The sequence below is a fragment of the Xenopus laevis genome, chromosome 8L (assembly GCF_017654675.1).
Source record: "Xenopus laevis strain J_2021 chromosome 8L, Xenopus_laevis_v10.1, whole genome shotgun sequence".
NCBI lineage: Eukaryota > Metazoa > Chordata > Amphibia > Anura > Pipidae > Xenopus > Xenopus laevis.
The window spans coordinates 47,916,314-47,934,725 of NC_054385.1; positions in this window are offsets into that span (position 1 = coordinate 47,916,314).

Genomic DNA, 18,412 nt, shown 5'->3' on the forward strand with positions numbered 1-18,412 from the left:
ATAAATCATACATTATCTAAAACGTTTGGAAACTTTTTATGGCATTTAGTTGAAGACAATTCTTTAAGGCACTGTTGACTCCTGGTAGGTAACCACATGTAGCTGTATTTCATTGTTTACTGGATCTGACTAACTCAATTACTTTAGATTAAAGCCTGACCTATTCCTTTTAATGCTTAACTATGCAGCACTGCTGGTGCTAAATGCTTGTCTTTAATTTTCTTGTAGGTTCCTTAGGATGAAGTGACAATGAACTGCCTGACAGAGAAGATAAATGAGGGTGATAGCTTATAATGTAATTGTATCCTGGGCTTTGTTCACTTCTTTCATTACAACTTTTATGAGGATGATAGCTTTATCTGATGAAAATAGTAAACTCAATTTAAAAGACTGACATTTATAAACTCTTCCCTTTTTTGCGCTGAATTGCCATTTGTTACCATTGTTATACAAAAAAAACACTAATAATTATATCCAGTGCTACAAACAAAAAATTTGAAGCAAAACAAACCCTTGCACTATTGGGCATAATTTCATATTTAGTGCCTAGAGCAGGGATAGTAATGGTGTTATGTAAAAAAAGATGTAAACTGAATAAAAGTTGCAAATATAAGAATACATTGTGTACATTCTTGTGTTTTTGTTGATGGTTGAGTTGCAATCTGCACAAAAAACAGATCTTAAAGGACCAGTAACATTAAAAAATTTTTTTCAAAATTTGTTAGTATAGAACGAAAAATCAACACCAAGGCAAATAAAACTTTTGGTTTGCAAAGCCTTTATTAAGAGATAACTTACCAAAACTCCACTTCCTGTCCTCTTCTAAAACGGCGAAAGGGCGACCATCCATGCAGCGGTGTTCAACTTCTCCTCCCTGGCTATTCTCTCTGCAGCGCTTCCCCTATTCCCAGCAGTCGGACTTTTAATCCAAAGAAGAAGAGGAGGAGGAGGAGGGCAGCCTCTGCCTCTCCAGCGGCAAGTGTTGTCTGCAGGCGCACCGATCTGCTGAAGAATATCCCCAAGCGCATGGATCAGTGCGTCGTGGAGGAGTTGCGCAAACACAAGGCTTTCCACGCAGCCAAGTGCACTCTCCAAGTGCACAGCTCCTGCAAACCGTGGCATTCCGCTCTGCCTTTGAGCCGGGAGTGCTACCGGCTCGTAGCCCGCAATCGAAGCGCATCGACGGGTAGCAAGTGGATCGGCGTTACTGGAGTCTAAAATCGCCGCCTTCTCCTGCAGCAGCGGGGACTGCCAGCCCCAGGCACACTCAGGTGGGCACATCACGGGAACAAAGGGTTTGTCCATGCGCTTGTGCACCGTAGTCCTGGGGATATTCTTCAGGATGCGCCTGCAGACAACACTTGCCGCTGGAGAGGCAGAGGCTGCCCTCCTCCTCTTCTTCTTCCTCGTTGGAGGAGGAAAGGCTGGAGTCAAAGTCCGACTGCTGGGAATAGGGGAAGCGCTGCAGAGCGGACCTCTGCCTCCTTCACATACTGTCACTAGAATAGCCAGGTGAAGTTGAACACCGCTCATGGATGGTCGCCCTTTCGCCGTTTTAGAAGAGGACAGGAAGTGGAGTTTTGGTAAGTTATCTCTTAATAAAGGCTTTGCAATTTAAAAGTTTATTTGCCTTGATGTTTATTTTTCATTCTATACTAACGAATTTTGAAAAAAAAAAAAATTTTAATGTTACTGGTCCTTTAACTGGGCTAAAATTTCACACTGTGCTTTTTTTTCACTAATGCCATTTTTTATATAATTTCTATGTATCAGGGTTAGTGCATTGTCTACTATCTGAAGAATAAAACCTGGAGGAAACAGCACAGCTATTAAGCAAGTATGAATGCACTGAATTCAGGATTCAGCTGGGATTCTGCCTTTTTCTGCAAAAAATTTGGATTTGCCCAAATCCACGTGCCTGGCCAAACCAAATCCTTAAAATCATGTGACTTTTCATCATGAGAACAAAGAAATTGTGATTTCTTTTAAAAACCCTTTTTAACCCTTCCTCATATGCAAATATGGGTTTGGATTCAGTTCGTATTCAGTCGAATCCCAAAACAGTCGTTTTGGTAAACCCCTATATTCAAGCCCTATTTTTTTTCTTATTGGCTTCTGACGATTTACAGGTCATCAAACTGATATGAAAATTAAAAATGTATTTAAGAGAAATGGGTCTACCATTCTACGGCAAGGTGTTTATCTAGGGAATATATTGCCACATGAATATAGTGTCACAATAATAAATAATATTATCACAAAGAGATACTTCCAAAAAATAATTTCTCCAGTAGAAGTCGAGAAAATTTGTATTCAATACATTTTTGGAAAGTCTCCAAGAATATAGAGTGGTTTTAAAAGGTCAAAAGGAATGTACCACCACCCCTTCCACCAAGGGGCTTATTTTGAGCATACTGTTGCACTCCATCTTTATGTCACAAAAACCGTGTCATAGCCTGGAGCTGTTCCACCTCATTGTGTCTAGTTCTAATCTTTTGTATAGATTAATATTAGAAACCTATATGACCCCACCCCCAAAAAAGGCAAATTGTGCTGATATTATGAACATACATCTGGGTGTATATACAATTTAAACTCCTTATCTACATTTTAGAATGACCCAAGAATGGGACACAAGTAACGGGGTACAAGGAAAGTGGAAAAATAAGGTTTGTATTACAAATGTTGTGTTTATCAAGTACAAGTCTTTAGCAGAAGACCAGTTTTTGGGGTGGACTCCTTTGTCAGGTGTACCTACAGTAAATACCTGATCAAGGGGTTCTCTCTAAAAGTTTGTGTGACTTTCCTTGATCTTATCTAATAAGTAGATTATTTAAAAATGTGAACATAGTTTATTTTATGATGGCACAGCTATTACTCAAAAAATGTATTATTTAGTCCTGAATGCAGTTTGAAATGTGGGATGGATAAAAAACACAAAATAAATTAAACTAAGCCGAAAGTAGTTAAACTTGCAGTTTTATGTATGCTGGCACTGATTTAAAGCATAAAACGATGTTTAAAGCAAAATGTAGTTATCAAAAAGTGATGATTTTGATATTTTCTAGACAACATTTATGCATTAAAAGTTATTTCAGGGAAGGGTCACTTAATCAAAATAACTCTTACAGATCCAGTGAAAATGAGAATTCTAAATGTAAAAGCTCTATAATTTAATCATTGGGAGAATTAGAGATCATGTTTGATTGATTATGTTTTTGTTTCAATCAGCGTTTTCTGCTAAATTGTTCCATTTTATTAGCAACAGTTACATTATTCCCTCGATTTATGTGTTTCTGCTTCCCTGACTGTAAAGTTCAGATTCACAGAAACAGAAGTTTGGTTTGTCACAAGTCGCCTGTTTATAGAAAGGGAAGAAATTCTAGTTTTAGAACATTCTCTTCTGAGTGTAGTTTAATTGGAATAACATATTTTGGTATCTTTCTCTCCCCATCTGTCACAATGTATTAATCTTTGCCAATTACGCAGAAAGATGTGAGGTCTCCAGCTGGCAAATGGACTTTAAACTGCTCTGTCACGCACCTCACTTGAGACAACTGAGGTCAATCAAACTGTGTGTAATCTTGACCACCTTCCCAGGGGCTGAGCATATTATTTGGGCCCAGTATTAAAATTTCTAATTTCCACAAATTATATCATTATCTCTCTAGCATGTTTTTCCCCCAGAGGATGCTATCACTTATATTTATATAGTGAAAATAGCAATTCCATGCTCTTCTTTTATATGTATTTTTTCCAGTTGAAGCATTTTTTCACTGATCTCCTGCAATATTTTATGTTTTAATTAATATTTTGCATATTTATTCATAATTAAAGAGAAAAGCAAAGCTGGACTGAAGAAAACACTTAGATGAGTGTTGAACTCATTTGAAGAATACACAAAATTCAGTAGTGTTAGACTTAATTTTACTAGATACTGTGCCCAAACCAAAAACACAAGAAATATACACTGTACTGTAAAATGTTTACTATTTAGAGGGTTTGAGGCAGGGAGGCCCATTTACTAAAGATCAAATTTTAGTGGTATTAAAGCTTTTTGGAGCCACTATTTAACTGCAATGTAATATTCACCAGAAAATTATTTTATATTGCGAGGAGAGCTACACATTGCAAAAATGCAATTTTAGACAATGCTTGCAATTTTAATTACATCCCCCTTAAATGTCTTACTTGTATTTGACCCCAGAGTGCCAGAAGCTGCTAATGCAATGGATGATATTAGCCTCATAATTGTTCTTTTTAATTTCCTCATTACTACTATCTATATAATGTCTTAACTATTGTCATACATTTTGTTGCGGCTGCTGATTTTAAATTCTGGAACCAAATGAATCAAGGGACCCCTAATCTAAACACTAAATACATTAATATTGTAGCTTTTTTCCCTTTGTCTAAAGCCACAAAAGTGCCCATAGTCATGTGACATACTGTGGTTTCAGCATGAATATTCCAGTGAAATTCACAGTCATTCTTTTTCTACACATGGTTGTAGAATTTGCAAAAGATGAAATCTAAGTGAAGTAAGAAGCTATAAATTGTTGTGGTAGATGTTTTCCTGTAATTAAGAAATACAAAACTGAGAGAGAATTTACATTGCGGGTTAAACATATAACCTTATCAACTTTAATTCTTGGAGCTCTCTCTACTTTTTTTTATCGTTCTGCTTTTACTGTCAGTTGTTTTCACTTAACTTCTTACCCCAGGCTAGAAATAACGAAAATAAGCTGAAAAACGCAGTCAGTCATGAAACTCATATTACTCTAACACTATAAAAGTGGAAAAATGAAGGAAATAAAAATTTGACAAAACCAGTTTAAAATAGACCAATGGGACAAGCTTGCAATATTGGAAATAACAGGACAACAGAGGATCTAGAATGCTGCAAGCCTAATCTTCTCACAGTGTTTTTTATTTTTATACCTGTTTCCTAGACATGCTAGTTACTATTCCTTATTTTGCAGTTTTGTCCAGTTTTAATAAAACTGCAGATAGAACATTATTTATCCACCCTACCCTTAATGCATTTATTATATTACATGCATAAATAGCTGTGGGAGATTTTGCGACATTTCACTTTGCTGAAAAATTCGCAGGAAATTAGCAAAACAGTGAAAAATTAGTGAAACAGAGAATTCCAAGTTTTTTTGGTGAAAATGCGAGGTGTCCATTGTTTTTGACACCGGCAAATTTTCTCGACCGTTTCGCAAATTTATTCGCCAGCAGCGAATCATGCAAATTCGCCGCGAATTGTCACCTGGCGAATACATTCGCCCATCACTATGCATAAAGTTTAATGTATGTTTCTCAAACAAAATGTGAATCCAATGCCTTGGGGCAGAATTTATGTACTGCACATGCGCTTGCTCAGTGTAGTGCAGAGGATTCTGGGCCAAAGGAAGTATATGGTGGCACAACCTGAAAAAGAACAATAAGGAGCTCCTCCATCACAACAACTAATGTAAAAGCAAACATCCTATAGTTTGCTGTTGGTCACTGCACCTGGGCAAATGAAATACCTTTTATTACATAATAGAGTAACTCACTAAACATAACTGAGACTAATTTGATGGGCTGAAACTAAGCAAAATAGGAATGCTAATTATTCAACAATAAATAGCGAAGACAAACTGAAACGTAACTTAACATGGATCAATCTATAAAACACTAAAATGAAATATAAAGGTGAGCATCCCTTTAGGTTATGTTGTACTTGTTGCTTTCCCATCTCCTTCTTTGTAACAAAAAATCCTCATGATTCTTTAAATTGCATCCAAAAAACAGAGAAAAAAAGCCAAAAAATAAATGTACCATATTCGATTCTGACTGTAAAACAGGCAATCTTCTGTCTAAATGAATCTGGGTGATGAGAAAACATTTGTACGAGTCTAATTAAAACAAACACGCAATCACCTACATAATAAATGCAATTTGCTTTGTATGGGTAAGGCTATGAAGGGGGAAATAAAGAGTTACTTTACATGACGTCTTGTTAGCAGGTATAATTTGAAATCATAAATTGTAATCAAGATATGGATTGAAGCCTAGAAATACACAGCCAACAAATAATATAACATTTAGCATACGATGAAAATAAACTGCGACAGGATTATGGCTGGTGGTAATCAAGGTCTCTATTCAAAAGATAATGGTAAGCAACACGATGTGCTAATATAAAGGGAAATGTAAAATATATAATAACAAAAACATAATTAAGAAATAGGTTAAGGGGAACTTGTTTCTTCTCTAGAACTTTTCTCATTTTGTGGGCCTTAGTGCTCCATGGTAATTGCCGGTTCAAAAGTGGAATCCTCCCTGAAAATCACATGTTGTGTATCATCTTTTATTGTCATATTGAGATAACTGTGCCATTTCTGTTTGCCATTAATAACCTGAAGAGTGATATAGTGATGTTTAGGTGTTCAGAGCTGCAAATAATTGCCTTTGGGTGATCATTGCATGAAATGAGTTAGTTGTATACAGAGAAGGCAGCATTCTTATTGGATAGTACTTTTACATAAATTGGGTTGTTGGCCTTGGATGACATTGTAAACTTTTATTGCACAGAATCCATTTTTATTTTTTATGGTCTTCAACTCCCATTGTGTTTTAAAGGGGACATGTGCAAGAGAATTCTCCAATATTATGTATGCTTACCAGTGTTACATTATTCATTTAATTTTACATAATGTATCGGAATTACTGTACTGTTTATGTTTTGATATATAAAAAAATATTCTAAAATAAACATGTTTCATAAAGGTGGAGTCATTCAGCACTGGATGGAGGAACACATCTATAGAGGGTATATTTCCTCTTCAAATGGGAGGGTTGTATGCTTAAAGCAAATTTGTTTAATAATGCTCCATCCCATCATTTCAAGGTCAGACGCCCAATTAAAATGCAAGCATCCTCCAATGAGAATCCCAACTGATCTATGTCAGTCTGGCTCCATGTTCTATGATGATGTAACTAAACACTAAACAACTAAGCTCTGAATAGGGTTTGTGCTGAACATACCTTTTGCCTATTGTTTTTTGTTATTTCTTGTGTTAAACCACACAATTCATTTCCAACCATTTTTCAAATCGTTATGCAAATCATCATTAGTACCTACGCCAGCATAGTTTTAGTAGGTTTTCTACCACTTTTGCTATATTAAACAGGCTTTCAGATGGCACTTGGGGAGAGGTAATGATGTCACAGGGCTGGAAACTGGCAAGCTTAGTGGGAAATGGGTGGAGCAGTGGCAGGCTTATGCTTATAAGGGGTAATCAGGCAGCAGAACAGGTCAGGGTATTACAAAAAATCCATTTCAGGATATGTGACCAAATGTCCAAAAATAATTTCCATTGCAAACTGCAGGAATTGCCGTAGATATAACATAAGAAGTGATTTTCACCGGATTACAAGATATTTGTTTTTCCTTAATCTAAAGTTCTGTTGCTTGCACAGAAAGTGATTTTGTGCAGACTACAAAAAGTCCCCTGTGTTGTCACATTACCGTAATACTGCGAGTTGAGCCAATAACTACTGGGGAGCGGCAAGAAAATCGTTATGTTTACCTATTATTGTTTCCATTATACAAAAGACAAATCCAAAAGTATTATAAACCTATAGTAAAAACAGATCAAACTGACGAAGCATGAATTGTTATTTCTGATTTATGTGCCTGTGGCTGTGCCACAGCAGTTATTTTAGAACCAGGACTCTCTACTGAGTTTACCAGTTCAGGAATCACATTTTGTGATCAGAAACATAGGCTATCCTGGTACAATATAAAATCAGAATAGACTGTCCTATATCCTTATCAGTGGTTAGTGGTATCAGTAGGGCTTAGTGGTTTAAAGTGCTCATGTTAACTTTTCTTAAAAACGTTTCCCCACTAAGTGGCTTTTTCAGTTCAACCAAGTCATAGGGAATGTAAATAGTGATGGGCGAATTCGCGAAACGGCGCCGGCGTCTCGTTTTTGACGCCGGCGCCAATTTTTGCCGGGAATTTTCACGGGCGTTTCACGAATTTATTCGCTGTCGGCGAATCGCGCAAATTCGCGCCTGGCGAATAAATTCACCCATCACTAAATGTAAACCCTTAAGGGTAATATAGACACACATCCAATCACAATGGTTCCATGGAAATTATTCTTCTGCTGTTAGCTGAAATTTATAGATTGTAGATTGTGACCCAGCCACAATGGTACCATGATCCTCATTAAGGTAAGTGCTAATTTTTCAGTGTACATGACTGGTTTGAACTGTTTTGAAACTGCCATCTTAAGGATGTCTAAGCAGCATTGTATGTTGATGAAAAGCAGTGTTGCAGCCCCCCTCCTCCATTCAAGGATGGTTTTTCCAGTTTAGCCCACCAAGGTTGTGCCATTTTCTTGTTGAGCAATTGTATAATCCATGTTATGCTGAGGCATTGATCATAGAATTGTAGGTATAACTATGAAGGATTAGGTGATTGATAAATCCTTATTGTGCAAAAGTAAAAACTATGGACACACAGGCACAACTGAGTGGGCTAGACCCAATAAAGAAAAAAGAGCACACAAAGGGCCAAGACATAGAGACATTCACCAAGTATAAAATGTGGTTCAGGTGCACAGACCTTTAGAATAGGAACAGTAACCCATAAACAATCACTGCATGGGCACTCATGCACTCCGAAGCATTCCACAAAGGGTCACAGAAATATAAAAGTGAAATTCTTTATTCAAAGTTGCATTCAAAAATCACCCTCTCCATCTGGCCTGTGCATTTTGTGTCCCAGGGACACTTAATCATGATGGTGATTTTGGAGACAGAAGGAGGGCAATATGTGTTAATCTGGAAGAAACTCTGATAAACTTCTAAATGCACTGAAGAGCCAATATATTATCAAACTTTCAGTGTCAGATATTACACTACATCTACAAGTTCATCCATACAGTTGTGTTTACCTTCCAACCTAGGCAAATGAACTATAATTTAGCAAATTTTCCCCTTTAAATCTCTAATCTGTGTTGGTATGTGCATTCACTTGTCTTGAATGTTACTACTAACTTGAAAGTCAATTTATCATGTTATTTACAAGATAACAATCCACAGAGGGCAATTTACCTAGTCTTGCTATACATTATACTATTACAAATATTCTAGTTAAAAATGTGCTCTTCTATTTGTTACAAGCAGTGAAGTGACTTATTACAAATTAGAAATATACTGATCCACCAGCATATTAAGATGAGGCTGAAAAAATTGAAGAGATAATACAAATGGAGAAAATAACCTCAGTACTTTACAATAAGAGTAAAAAAAATCATGTGAGACGTGGTCACTGTGGCTGGTTGGTATGGAAATAGTTCATAAATTAATGTACTGTATCTATCATTACCGGGAGATACTAAATATTGTTAATAGAAAATTATCCACAATAGTTGCATAATTAATTATGCAAGAATGATTAATGTACTTTTTCATACATGAATCTATAGCTAAGTGCTGTATTATAAACCTGTAACACTCACCCTTCCACCCTTTTTCTTTCCCCTTACATTGATCTATTATTTGTTTATTATTTTATTTATAATATTTTTCTTTTAACTAATATAAAAAAGTTCTACAAAAAAAAAACAACCAAGTGTCTAGATTATGGGTGTGGTCAACTTTGTGATCAGAGTTTCTGAATTTGAGACTCATACTGACCTTCTGAGTTAGAAAACAAACAAACTTTTTTGCCTGAATATTGAATATTATCAGCAGAAACAGGCAACAACCTTCATTCTTTCAGGTTTTTTTTTTATTAGTGGAGTTCAGTATAATACAACCTATTCAATAATTTGTGTAGTTTACATAACAATTTCCATTTTGTTGCATAAAATGTTCAAATTCGGTTGAAATATGTTTTGTAAATAAATAGTGTTCTTTTTTGCACTTTATAGACTTTTCTGTACTTAGTAAACAGCATTCTGTATTTGCATTTTATAAACATTTGAGAGCTTTATTGAATAATGGAGGAGCCTGCCATAGTAACTTGTATTTTGCATAACAGAGAAGGAAATTGAATTAAGATAATGTCTTTCATTTCCATCTGCTGCTTCATTCTAAGCATTTCTTTCAGCAATGAATACATTTTCCATTATCATGGATGTGGTTTTGTTATAACTCATCTAAGTAGTCATAATTACAAAAGGTATGTATACATATATGTTAAGATACTGGATTAATGAGAAAAAATCCTTAATACTTAGAGATGTCGCGAACTGTTCGCCGGCGAACTTGTTCGCGCGAACATCGGGTGTTCGCGCTCGCCGGAAGTTCGCGAACGTCGCGCGACGTTCGCCATTTTGGGTTCGCCATTGTTGGCGCTTTTTTTTGCCCTCTCACCCCAGACCAGCAGGTACATGGCAGCCAATCAGGAAGCTCTCCCCTGGACCACTCCCCTTCCCTATAAAAACCGAAGCCCTGCAGCGTTTTTTCACTCTGCCTGTGTGTGCTGAAGAGATAGTGTAGGGAGAGAGCTGCTGCCTGTTAGTGATTTCAGGGACAGTTGAAAGTTTGCTGGCTAGTAATCGTTTTGATACTGCTCTGTTATTGGAGGGACAGAAGTCTGCAGGGGTTTGAGGGACATTTAAGCTTAGGTAGCTTTGCTGGCTAGTAATCTACCTTCTACTGCAGTGCTCTGTATGTAGCTGCAGTGGGCAGCTGTCCTGCTTCTGATCTCATCTGCTGACTGCTGCAATAACAGTAGTCCTTGTAAGGACTGCTTTTATTTATTTTTTTGTTGTTTTACTACTACTACTACTACTACTACTATAAGAGCCCAGTGCTATTAGTCTAGCAGTGTTGGGGAGTGGGACTGGTGTGCTAATCTGCTGCTCCTAGTAGTTCAGCAGCACCAACTTTAATTTTTTTTTTTTAATATTCATTTTTTTTTTATTTTACTTTTTTTTATTTTACTACCGCTGTAGTAGTGTATAAGTTGACCTTTTAGGCATTATTTGCCCTGTAGGCATTATTTGCACACTGTTTTCTTCAACCCGCCATCGAGCTGTGTGACCTTGTTCACATTCTGTCTAAATATCCATAATATTACCGTCTCCAGAAAAAACACCGGAGTCACTTTTTTCAAGCAGCATTCATATATTTTACGTAATCCGTATCCACCGCTGTAGTAGTGTATACGTTGGCCTTGTAGGCATTGTTTGCCCAGTTTTTTTGGCCACAGCCACTGAAGCACAGAGGCCAGAAAAAATATGCCATATAAATGCTGAAAATAGTCATTTTTTGCCATACGTTGACTCAACGTATATGGCAAAAAATGACTATTTTCAGCATTTATGTGGCATATTTTTTCTGGCAACTGTGCTTCAGTGGCTGCAACCAAAAAAACTGGGCAAACAATGTCTACAAGGTCAACGTATGGCGAAAAATTACTATTTTCAGCATTTATATGGCATATTTTTTCTGGCAACTGTGCTTCAGTGGCTGCGTCCAAAAAAACTGGGCAAACAATGTCTACAAGGTCAACGTATGGCGAAAAATGACTATTTTCAGCATTTATATGGCATATTTTTTCTGGCAACTGTGCTTCAGTGGCTGCGTCCAAAAAAACTGGGCAAACAATGCCTACAAGGTCAACGTATGGCAGTTGTTTAAAGAGAACAGTAGATTACTAGCCAGCAAAGCTACCTAAGCTAAAATGTCCCTCAAATCCCTGCAGACTTCTGTCCCTCCAATACAGAGCAGTATCAAGCAGATTACTAGCCAGCAAACTTACTATCATCTGTCCCTGAAATCACTAACAGCTCTCCCCCTACACTATCTCTTCCAAGCACACACAGGCAGATTTTTCAGATACATTTTTGCCCTTGATCCCCCTCTGGCATGCCACTGTCCAGGTCGTTGCACCCTTTAAACAACTTTAAAATCATTTTTCTGGCCAGAAATGTCTTTTCTAGATGTTAAAGTTCGCCTTCCCATTGAAGTCTATGGGGTTCGCGAACCGTTCGTGAACCGCTCGCGTTTTTGCGCAAGTTCGCGAATATGTTCGCGAACTTTTTTTCCGACGTTCGCTACATCCCTATTAATACTATCTTTCAAAGCATTTAGTGCTGTTGGAAAGGCTTACATAAAATAGAAAATGTGATTAATAATCCTCAGTTTGGGTTTTTTATACATATAAATATTTTATTTCTACAAGGTTACTTTTACCACTATTTTTGCACTCTACCTACATTATAGAAAGGCAAACAAAATTGTCCTTTTTGTTCTGCAGAGCAGATAGCACCTGGGACCACTGTGCTTAAATGGCTATACAGCAGCAGTGTATACTCATACAGAAGTTCCAGTCCTATTCACCCTTGGAAACACTTATTTTATGTTAACACTGTTAGTGCCAATCATTATATTGATAAATGAGTGAAAATAAAGCAGGAGGGGGGGGGGAAACACAAGAACTTTAAGAGGGTTATTTATCAAAGGTCTAATTTGAGTGCTTTGTGTGGTTTTTTTATACCTTGAATGAACTAACAACTCAAATGGTCTTTAATTTATGAAAACAATTGAATGGAAAAAACTTGAATCAGCAAATTTGGGATGAAAACCTAAAATTCTGATTAATCGAGTTTTTTAGTGAAACCACTAAAAAAACCCAGAATATCATAAAGGCTGCAAAGATCATGAAATGGTTGAAGGGACCTCTGCCATTGACTTCTACACAACCTCAACATGTTTTTGCTGGAGTATTTTCAGATTTGAGCTATTTCCAGGTTAGGGGTATAATAAATCTAGAAAAATTTGTGTTTAAAAAAACCCCGAAAAATACCATTGAAAACTTAAATTTTATGGGTAAAAATCAACTCTTTTATAAATAACCCCCTTAAGGCTCTATGTGAAAAAAAATATATATATATAGGCATATAGCAGTGTTTAGACTTGATTCAGGGCAAAGAATGATACAATATAAACACTAATTATTATCATAACAAGATCAAGGTTTTAGTAAATATAAATATAAATATAACAAGGCCACAACAAGGCCAAAGGACATCAACAATTTACTAACGGGCGCAGGCGCCAATTTGGCGATGTCCCTGTGGGCGGTAATTCTAGCGAAATGATGTTAGAATTAGCCACTTCGCCCTTTAGTAAATCTGCCCCTTGGAGTTAGGCACAATGGGGGAAATTGTTTAGGTCTAATTAGCAAATACAGGTAATAGGTGATAGTTTAGGATGGCTAGAATAAGATAAACAGACTTCAGATTGCTATACAGTAGGTATTCATATTTGATAAACATTGGCCTTGTTATATTTATATTTACTAAAACCTTGACCTTATTATGATTAACAGCCCAGACCAGGCAAAGTGCAATGGAGTGCATTGATCTTCCTCAATCTTCTGTCACTTACATCATATTCAGTGAGTAGAAAATGCATCAAAGTTCAAAAAGCGCTGGCAAGTGATAGCCTGCAAAAGTCTTAATTTTCTTTTTTGTGCAACCAGTTTTCCCCATACATTTTCTAACATATGGAACATTAACTATACACTGGGCTCATGTGTAGGGCATTATAACAACTCTATTGTCTTTATTAAGGTTCCCTGGACTTGTGCAATTAGCAGTGGAAATGTAATGGATTTGATGCAACATATAACATAAAGATGTCCATTCAACTTTAAATTTCCCACCGTAGGTAAATTAAACTGAGCGCAAGACCTCAAGCGAATTTGCCAGTGTTCGGCGAACAGGATGAAACTCTGCATGACAGTGAATTAGTGGTGTCTGGGCGAATCTTTGCCTGGCGAAGTGTTGCGATGGGTGTGAAGCGGATGCTGGCGAATTTTCGCCGGTTAGTAAATCTGTCCCCAAGTGCATTAAAACATTATTGTACACAGAGAATAATCAACTATAATTATTATAACAACAGATTATTTTGAGTACAGGAAGCTTACAGAAGCTTGATTACAGAATCAGTTGGTTCTGGTATGTTGTTCAGTAGCTAGTTCAAATGCTCCTTTATGCTGTTTGAAAAATAAGATACAAACACTATTCGGAGGTGGGGAATAAATATGCTGTCCCTGGCCCATAAGCAAACTGCTGATTTTGAAGCAGGTCATCAAACAAACATTTATGGATTGCATAATATGTTTTCTTTTGTATTTGTGATAATGTTCTTCTTTAATAACCATTAATGTTATGCTATGTTGCAATACATGTGGTCATTTCCTATGTTTAGTATATTCCCAATACTGGGTGTCTTGCTTCCACTCAGGACTGATATATGACTCAGGGAAGTTCATAGATATATAAAGGGTGATGAGAACTGAGAATTTATTCAGGGAGCCATCAAATGCAACATTTTTTTTTAAGATCAACACTCAATGGTTCATAAATTGTCAAGGTTATTGCTTATAGATGCATATAGTGTTTTATGAGAATTTCTGGAATACAAAATGCTGCCTTTTATGCATTGCCATTGAGGTATCTTTTGATAAATGTAGGTATATATCACTTGACAGGTACAGTATCTTTTAGAAAGGACAGACTTAAGTGCAAAGAGTATAATATTTTTTTTTTCAGTCAAACGTTGAGCTTACTGAATATGTAGGTGATCTGTTATCATTGTCTAAAGAATGATGTTTTGGTCAAATTCAAATGTATGTGTTTCTTTTCAGTCTTTTACTAACTGACTTGATCAGACAGTTTTTATGGAATTAGTAGCCATAACATTTCAAAAGTGTGACACATGAACAATTTGTAAACCAGAAAAATAGATTAAAATTCTACTTCTGCAGAACCTTAAAGTTACAGATCCACCATGTGTGACAAGCCAGGACCTTTATTTACATCAAATAAAAAAATAGTATCCTCCATGGTGATCAGAAAATATTCCTGGGGGTCATTTTGCTTGGAAAGGGTGTTGACAGAAGCGGTGCTGTTACAGACGTGTTCTCATTAAACCGTTGAAATAAATATTTGTAGTTCAAATCATAATAGCAACAGAACAAGACATCTGTATTCATTTAATTACAGTGTGAATTTTGTGTTCTTCAACACTATGGGTTATCATAGTATGTAAAGATAACAGAGCAGCTGTTAACACAACTATTGTTGAAACATACTCTTGTAACTGTATTGGTCAATTGGTTTGCAACCTGGTTCTTGAGGTTCATTGATGACCAGTCAGTAGGATACTTGAAGTGAATGTATGTTTAATACATTTTATATCCCTGGAATAATAGGAGAATTACTGTTACAACCACACTTACACTGATCTTAGATATGTAAAATAAAGGTTCTGGCATGGTATGTTTTAATAAAAACTCATGCCTTTTTGCAGTGGATCTCACTTGATTTGTGTTTGTGTCAGGTATTGCTGGGATCCGAGCCGGGGACCTTTGGGTTTCTGGCTCGATGCCTTGACAATTTGGCCAGGAGGGCAGCATGTAGGGTTGCTCGCTAAATGTTACCTGACCTCTGCAGCCCCAGCACAGCTGCCGCCTGATTAGTTATAATCAACAAATCAGCGCTGACTCTGCCCTATTTAAGGTCAGCCCTCCAAGCACACCTTGCCAGAGCATTGTCTCCCAAACTAGCAGTGTGGCATTGTCCCTAGCTAAGGGTTTCAGCTTTTACCTTCTTACCTTGTTCTGTCCTAACTTGAACCTCGCCTCTTTATCTTTCCTTGTTCTGTTCCTGTCTGGTCTTTCCCTCACAGTTCTGCTCCAGTTCAACCTTTCACCTTGCCTTAACCTATTTCAGCCTTGACCTGACCCCTGCCTTGCTTGTTCCTGATTTCTGCTTCCTGTTCCATCTTGTACCTTGCCCTGATTTCACCTTGTATTGACCTTGCCTCGCCTGTTCCTGATTCTTGCTTTCTGACCCTGCCTTGTACCTTGTACCCCTCTCTTGCTATCTGCTCCAGTCCTTTCTTGCTATCTGCTCAAGTCCTCTCTTGCTATCTGCTCCAGTCCTCTCTCACTATCCTGCTCTCCAGTCCTCTCTCTGTATCCTGCTCTCCAGTCCCCTCTCGGTATACACTCCAGTCTCCTTCTACTCTAGTCTCCCTCTGCACTCTATCCCCAGTTTGATCTGATCTATGCCCGCACCGTCCTGTCCCTTTCAGTCTGTTCCTGTCCTGAGTCGTCACCCTATTCAGCCTGCCTGGTCCAGTCCTGATCTTTGCCCTCTCTGTTCTGCTCTGCACCTGATCCAGTCTGACTCTTCGCCCTCATCAACCTGTTCCTGCCTTTCCTTTACGTGTTCCCTAGGCACATACAGCTCCTGCCTCAAGGACCCACCCTTTCCCCATCAGTCTCCACAGCGCCCCCTACCTAATCCTTGACACTTTGGATGTACTGCAAGCATCGAAAGGGAGTATCCCAGTATATCAAAACAAGACCACGTCTTTCCATTTTAGATTATAATGAAAATAAAAAATACTTATGTCTGAAAAAGATTTGGTAATATTAGGAATAACTGTTGCATTGAAAGACAACACAATAGGTTCAAGTTGCTGATGAAAGAAAAAAAAATTATTTTTTAAATTTAAGTGAAAATGTCTTTTAGTTTTATCATTTTTCTTTGTTTATTTTGTACTCTTACTTTTTCAAAGTTCCCCCAGTTGCTCAGTGTTTTCATATTCTTTCCACACTTCTGGTTGCAGGGCCATAGAGTATGTTAACCTTATGCAGTCACCCAGGCAAAACACATTCTGCAAGATAAACCAGTTACACCTTCCTAGAAGCTGATTAAAAATTAGTTACCTCTAAATATTCTCTTAAAATACAAAGGTATTATAAAATACAAGATTTTTTTATCCAAACCTGAAAGAGAATGATTTTTTTCTGAATTACATTAAAAAGGAAAAAAATTACTATAATGAATAACTTTTTAAAGAATGTTTCTATTGGTGGAATACTGTAGAGATTAAAGTACAGTCCTGTTAATCTACAGTTAATCTCATGCCATGGTTTATTTTAAAACAAAACAAGTATTTTGAATTGAAATTGAAAATATACTGATGTCATTCATAATGACATAGTATAGCTTCTTGGCTCATCAAACTTCTTCCTGTGATACAGTTGTTATTACAAATTTATACACGCTAATCAAATACCTAGGAGTAGAAAGCCTGGGTGAAGCTTGCCTAAATTTGAAAGTAAATATGTTGCTTTGTTGATAGATGAATAAAATAGGAAACATGTTTTGCTACTACTGCCACTGTACTATTTTTTTGGTTTCTTATAAAGCATAATTTTGAATTCAGAATTAATGTCAATTATATTTAGTTCTTCACACTGGAATGGTTCAGAAATTAGACAAAATATGAAAAAATTACTAATCTTCATAAAACCATCACACACATTTTGTTTATGAATATCCTGCATTTTATCAAAGCTTTAGTGAACAACGTTATCTTACCAATATATGCTGGAACTTATATTCTCCTCTGAGAAATTTAGGGGGTTATTTATCAAAGGTCGAGTTTGTGAGTTTGGTGAGGTTTCTTCTACCTCGCATAAACTCACAACTGGAATGTATGCTTATTTATGAAAAAATCCAAATGTAAAAAACTCGAGTTTATGGAGAGTATATGCTAAAAAACCAGTCGAGAGTATATGCTAAAAAATTGTTCAAATTTATCAAGTTTTCGAGCGAAAACCATAAAGGCAAAAAAAATCTTCATATGCTTAAAGGGACCTCTGCCATTGACTTCTACATGACTTGAAAGGTTTTAGCTGTTTTAGAGTGTTTTTTGGATTTGGGATTTTAGCAGCTTTGGGACATAATAAATCTCGACAAATTTGTGCAACTACCTTAGAAAAACTCAAATTTTTCGAGAAAATAAAACTCCACCTTTCATAAATAACCCCCACAATGACATTGACAGGTGCTTCAATATTCTACCCAGCAATTCTTTAAATTAGACTTTTTCTGTATTACTTTTTGCTTATGCCTCTTGAAAAGCTGTCATAGAAGATGATTATATTTGTAGGCCTAAATCACATCTTTGTGCTACAAACAAAATCCTATCAGGTCAAACCGATACCCATTTGGCAACAAGAATATAAACCTGACTACAGCAGCTTGACTACAGCATGTTTTAACCTTAAAAACCTCAATATATGTTAACGTTTCTAGGGATTTGTAGTTTAGCACAGTGTTTAGAATGTCTTTAATGTTTTTACCCTTATTAAGAAATTTTTTGAAAAATAAAGATTTTATTCTGAGATGTTTTTCCATGTGGCAAGGTGAAAACTATTGTTGTTTTTGCAACCAGGAACTCTTTTTTTGTGTAGAAGATGCAAAGAAAAATGTAGAAGCACTAATATAGTATCCTAATCCTAATTATTAACTGCTGTCAGTTGCAAACATAAAGCCATGTACTGATGTCTTTTTGAAGATGCATT